Here is a 5,930-nt window from a genome sequence, read left to right as displayed (position 1 = left end):
TCCTGCTTGCCTTTGTTGCCCAGAATTGCCTTTGCCATTCTAGGTCTTTTCTGGTTCCAAATACATTTTAGGAATGATTTCTGCCCCCAGCTTTATACAATCACATAAACACTAGTATACTTTCTGGCTTAAAATATTTGCTTATGTTGACCATTTTAAGTAAATAAAGTCACATGCCAAATGGCCTTCTCATCAGGCTTCCTTCACTTAGCGTATTTTCAAGACTCATTCTCATCACCTGGATGAGCATCAGTTTCTTTCTTTTTTCATTTTTTAAATTATATTCTACTTTTTAGAGATACCACATTTTGTTTATCCATTTATCAGCTGGGGGATATTTTGCTTGCTTCCCCGTGTTGGCTGCTGTGAATGCTGCTGCTGTACACACAGGTGTACAAGGCTTTGTGTGGAAGGACATGGAATGAAAGAGAAGAGTGGCTCGCTGCTTTGCTGTCCCTCACCCACTCTGCCATGGAGCTTTTCTCCTCTGCGGTGCCTCCTGCCATGTCCCCCAATCTTGGAGCCAGCTGACTATGTACTATAACCTCTACAAACTGAGTCAAAATGAACCTTTCCTCTCTTAACTTCGAGTGTTGGTTATTTTGTCTCACTAAGAAGAAAAGTAAGTAAGACATATACCATTTCATATTTTTTTTAAATGTATTTAGTACAGAATCTCACTACATAGATCAGACTCCTAGTGATCCTCCTGTTTTCAGCCTCCCAAGTACTGGGATTACAGGCACGTGCCACCACACCCAGTCTCAATCGCCCTCTTGGTGGACTCTGGGGGTAGGGCCCACACGGCAGGCCGGGGATCGAACCCTGGCCACTGCACTCTGCCTAAGAAGGTGCTTGAGTCTGCTGAGCTATGTGGCCGGCCCACCATTTCATATTCTTCAAAAAGTGTGCAAGAGTAGGAGTTTAGCTTTAAAAGAGAGAAGGTGTGCTCTTTCCCGGTGGTGGAATGTGAGCGTACAAGAAGCCTGAAAGTGCACTGGATGAAACAAAATGTACATTGGGCTTGGCCACGAATCAATGGTGTTGAACTATTCGCTTCCACATTGCATTGATGTGAGAAAGACAGAAAGTTGCAGGTATTTACAGCTTCCTGTCATTTTTAGCTGAACCTAATCCTAATAGGTGTAGATTGTTGAAGGCTGGCTAACACCTTCTAGACAAGCAAACAGCACATAAAAACCACTCAGGAATGCAGAACCAACAGAGAGGAGATTAAAGAACAGCCAGAGGGATACAACATCTTACTGTCTTTCTTCAGTCCTTCTGAAGTAGGAGGAAGAAAGAGACGCCTATAGGATTAGGAGATCACAGCAGAGCAACCGAGTGAAGTGCATTGTCTTGAGCCACACCAGTATCCCGAGCTCTAAGCTCTGAGATTTAGCAACACAAGGCATAAGACGTTTGGTGAGACATATTTTGAGATAACAGCCCCAAGCTTCTGTTGGTGACATCCCTCCTCACATTCTGCAGCCCGCTCGACTGGGCTTTTCAACATCATGACCTGAACAGAAAAATGAGCCATAATCAGAAGGGGATGCATGTGGACATTATTAGGGCAAAAATACATCAGAAGATAAATTATTCTAGAAATTATCTTCTAGAATTATATATATATATATATATGTATATACATATATCTAATACAGTAATATGTACATGATACAGCATGATGTTTTGGTGCATGTATGTATTGTGAGATGACTAAATCAAGCTAAATAATATTCATCATTTTATCCACTCATCATTTTTATGGTGCATGTATTTAAATCTATTCTTTTAGTAATTTGGAAACATTTTACGGTATTAGTATCTGGAGTACCAGGCTCATCATTAAAATGCATTCTCCTATCTGACTGAAACTTCATACCCTTTCACAAACACCACCCCTTTCCCATCTGCCATTTTAATCCTTTGAGAGCCATCAAATGCTTTGAGAACCAAGAGATTGTTACTCTTTGGTTTGTTTGTTTTGGGGCGCTGGGAATCAAACTCAGGACCTTAGGCTTGCAAGGCAGAGGCTGTGCTGCTGAGCTATATCCGCAGCTCTTTGGGTCTATGAGTTCAACCTTTTCTAGATTCCACATAGGAAATCTGACTGAAATATATAAAGTGAATGCTCACATTAAAATGTATTACAGTAAAATATTTGGCCATTAATTCTCCCTCAGAACAACACTTGCCCTTCCTTAGAACACACTTATTCCATCATTCTTGTCACTTTCTTTTGTTTGTTTTGTTCTTTGAAATGAGGTCTCAGCACGTAGTTGAGGATGGCCTTGAACTCCTTATGTAGCCTAGGCTGACCTTGAGCTCAAACTTGCTGTGACCTTTCTGCCTCAGCCTCCCAGATTGTGGCTATTGCAGGCATGTGCCACCATGCCTGGCTCTAGCCACTTTCTGAGTCAGTTCTGCGAGTTGTCTTTTGTGCGTGTTTTTATGAGGTACGAGCAAAAATATACTGCATACTGCTGCCAAGTGGGTAGATTCTAAGAACGTTTGACTTCTGGCTCTTCTCAGAAGTCAAAATTACAATGAAAAGTAAATGTTTTTAATAGATTCAGAATATCAAGACAGCTACAGCAGCACAATGACACATATTCATGGGGCTGGACAGATAGCTCAGGGGTCTAAGCACCTGCCTGGCAAGCACAAGGACCTGGGTTCCACCCCTGGCCCGCATACTGGGCATACCGAAACGAGGCATGATGGCCCACACCTGCAATCCCAGCACCGGGGAAGCTGAGACAGGAGGCTTCCTACAAGCAAGTTCGACCTGTGCAGCCAGACAAGACTCTGTGCCAAATAAATACACAAATAAATAAAATAAAAAAGAAATATTTGTGAACAAGGACTTTCAGAACTGCTTCCAAAAGTGACAAAAATAATGGGATAAACGTATTTGAAGCAAGGGGACTTATTTTGAGAGGGATCAATAGCAGTGTGTCTTTCACTGTGATATTTTTTTATTTAAACACACATATTTTTAAGCACATTTCATATAAGTAAGACCAAGTGGTATTTGTGCCTGGCTTATTTCACTTGGGTTAATGTCCTTCAGGTTCATCTACAATGTCACAAGTGACAGGATTTCCTTCTTTTAAGTCTATAGAGTTTTCTATTATGTATAAAAACCACATATTCTTTATCCACTCGCTGGTGGACACTAGGGTTGTGTTTATATCTGGGCATTTATAAACAATGCTACAATGAACATGGATGTGTAGAGGTCTCTTAGACATGCTGACTTCAATGGCTTTTCTGAAGGACTTCAACAGCCCTGAGAGACCAGTAGCACAGAGGCACTGACATGGTTAATTTTGGTGACATTTTTCAGTGAGCAAACCTTGCTCTGAAGACCAAATGAATTTTGAAAAGATATCAACCTAATATCGTGAAATAAAAATGTTCTTTCATATTTGAATTATACTCTGTAGAGCTCTTTTTTTCTTCTCTACAAATTTTTTGTTCAGCATCTGTTGATGGGAAACTGTAAAATTTATTTCTCTTTGGAAAGAAAACAGAGAAGGAAAGGAAGGAAAGCCAGTTTTTAAAAATTAATGATAAACTTATGTCATTTTAAAAATAAGACCTAAATAGCTGAGAATTATGGATACAGAACTGCATGTAGCTGCTGTAGCACCGCATATGCGGCAACAAGTAACTAGCACAAACCCAGAGTGGTCAGAATACAAAGGATGTCTTAAGGGAAGAGAAAGATCACTTGACATCATTCTCATGTGTAATGCTCCCAGGAATGAATTTTGGAATAAAAGCTGAGTTCGTGGAGAATGCTGTGTGCGTTTTCCACAGACCTTACACGCGGGGGGCCCTTGGTCTCCACTCCCGCACTCCCCAGCCCTCCAAGTCATTCATTCAATAAACATTTATGGAACACCTAGGACGGGCCCATTGTTCCAAGTCTGGGGGAAGAGTGGTGGAAAAAAGTGACAGGAATTCTTGCTGTCATCCAATTTATATTTTAATGGAAGATATAAACAAATATTGGTAAGAAACTACTACATAGAAATTTTCAGATGATGGTGCATATGATGAAGTATCAGAAGGGGTAAGAATGATAAAAGAAGGTGGCTGGGGACAAGTTTTGGTAAGGAGGTTGGGACAAGCTCTTCTGCAGGAGGGGCATTTGAGAATGGACTTAAATAATGGAGTGAAAAAGCTACGAAAAATTTAGAAGAGCGTATCGGGTAGGGAAAATAGCATTGCCCTGCGACAGAAATGAGTTTTGTGTTCATGGACTAGAAGAACATCTCAGGTGTCATTTACTGGACTTTTATGGATCACTGAAATATTTTGTATGGAAAAGTAATTTGATATTGTAGCCAATTTTTCTTTTCTTAACACTCTGGCTACTGTGTGGAAAATCAGCTGGTTGATCAAAATGGAAGCAGGAGTGGAGCTGTTACCTTTCAGATTTGATAAAATGCTAGTTAGGTTGAATATTGCATGCCTTCTTCACTCATTCATCTTTGTATGAGTTGTCTTCTCTCCTCCCTGCCCCATTTCTTGTTTTTGCCCCCGTTTTTAAAAAACAGTTTTTAGCTGGTGTTCATGAAGAGAGTAAACTGTGCTGTTAATGGAACCAAATGCTATCTAAGGAAGTGCATTTCTTTACAGAGCTGTATCAAATCACCCTTTGGGCCCTCTGCTGGAAAGTAGAATCAAGTCTGAAATAATGCCTTTTTAATTGTAGCCTTTAGTATTATAGATGTAGAACAGTACTGTATCATACTTCTGTGAATGTAAAATATCTCGTACCTGCTTAATGATACGTAGTAGTGACCGTGCTTTATCAAAGCTGTTTTTAATGATGTTACTCTAGAATGTTTTCTTTCCAGATGATGATTAAGAAGCTAATAAAAATGGTGCCAGGTACCACAACAGTAACAGAACTTTGCTGTTTTCTGAGTATTTTTCTTTTTTTTAATAGAGTGTGCTGGATGTCTATAATTTTATTCAGATGACTGCAGAACCTGGAAAAGCTGTTGCTGCTATTGATGCATAGCATACTGCTATTATTGGTCTTTTTATATAAATATAAATATATATATACATATATATATATAATTTGAATTTTTGGAAACTTTAACTGTGCTGTCAACTTTGGAAAGAGTTATCCCAGGTTACTGTATTGAGTTGGCATTGTACAGAAATTAACAGCCATATTGGTCAAGAAACGTTAAAATTTAATTTTTTTTCCATTTGTACAGGGGTAACGCACTGTATTAAATATGTAAGGTCTTATATACGTGGGTTTGATTACAGAAACTAATAAAGTATTCTCTAAATAATGAAAAAGAATGGAAGCAGGGAGAATACTCAGGGAGCTGCTATCGTTATCTAAGCAGAAAACATGGCGACCTGACCTATCATGACGGGGGTCAGAGTAGTAGTTGTCAAGTTCTGGCAAATTTCCCAGCAGAATTTGTATAACGTGTGGATACAGAAAGTGAGATAAAGAGAGGGATTATGGGTTAGTTCTAGGTATTTGCCTAACAACTGTGTTAATCATGGTAATGTGTATCAAATTAGGGAAGCAGAGGAAAGTAGGAGAAAAATTTAAGAATAACCCTTAGAGCTTTAATGTTCACCAACTGGTAACAGGAGCAATCCGGGATGACAGTTTGAGAGTAACATTTTGTTTTTGTCTTTGTACTTTTCTCTGTTATCTGCATTTTTACAAGGACACTTCATTTTTACATAAGCATGTGAAATAATATGTATTTATTTATTTATGTATTTTGTGGAACTGCGGATTGCTCTTGGGACCTCGCGCTTGGCAGGCAGGCACTTATGCCACTGAACTATCTCTCTGGCCCCCTTAAAATCATTTTTTAAAAAGGAATTATTTTTCACGTGACCTAAAAAAATCACCAGATTGGATGCAGTTT

Source organism: Octodon degus, unplaced genomic scaffold (assembly GCF_000260255.1).
Source record: "Octodon degus isolate 3935 unplaced genomic scaffold, OctDeg1.0 scaffold00010, whole genome shotgun sequence".
Classification (NCBI taxonomy): Eukaryota; Metazoa; Chordata; class Mammalia; order Rodentia; family Octodontidae; genus Octodon; species Octodon degus.
Note: the sequence above shows the minus strand (reverse complement) of the source record.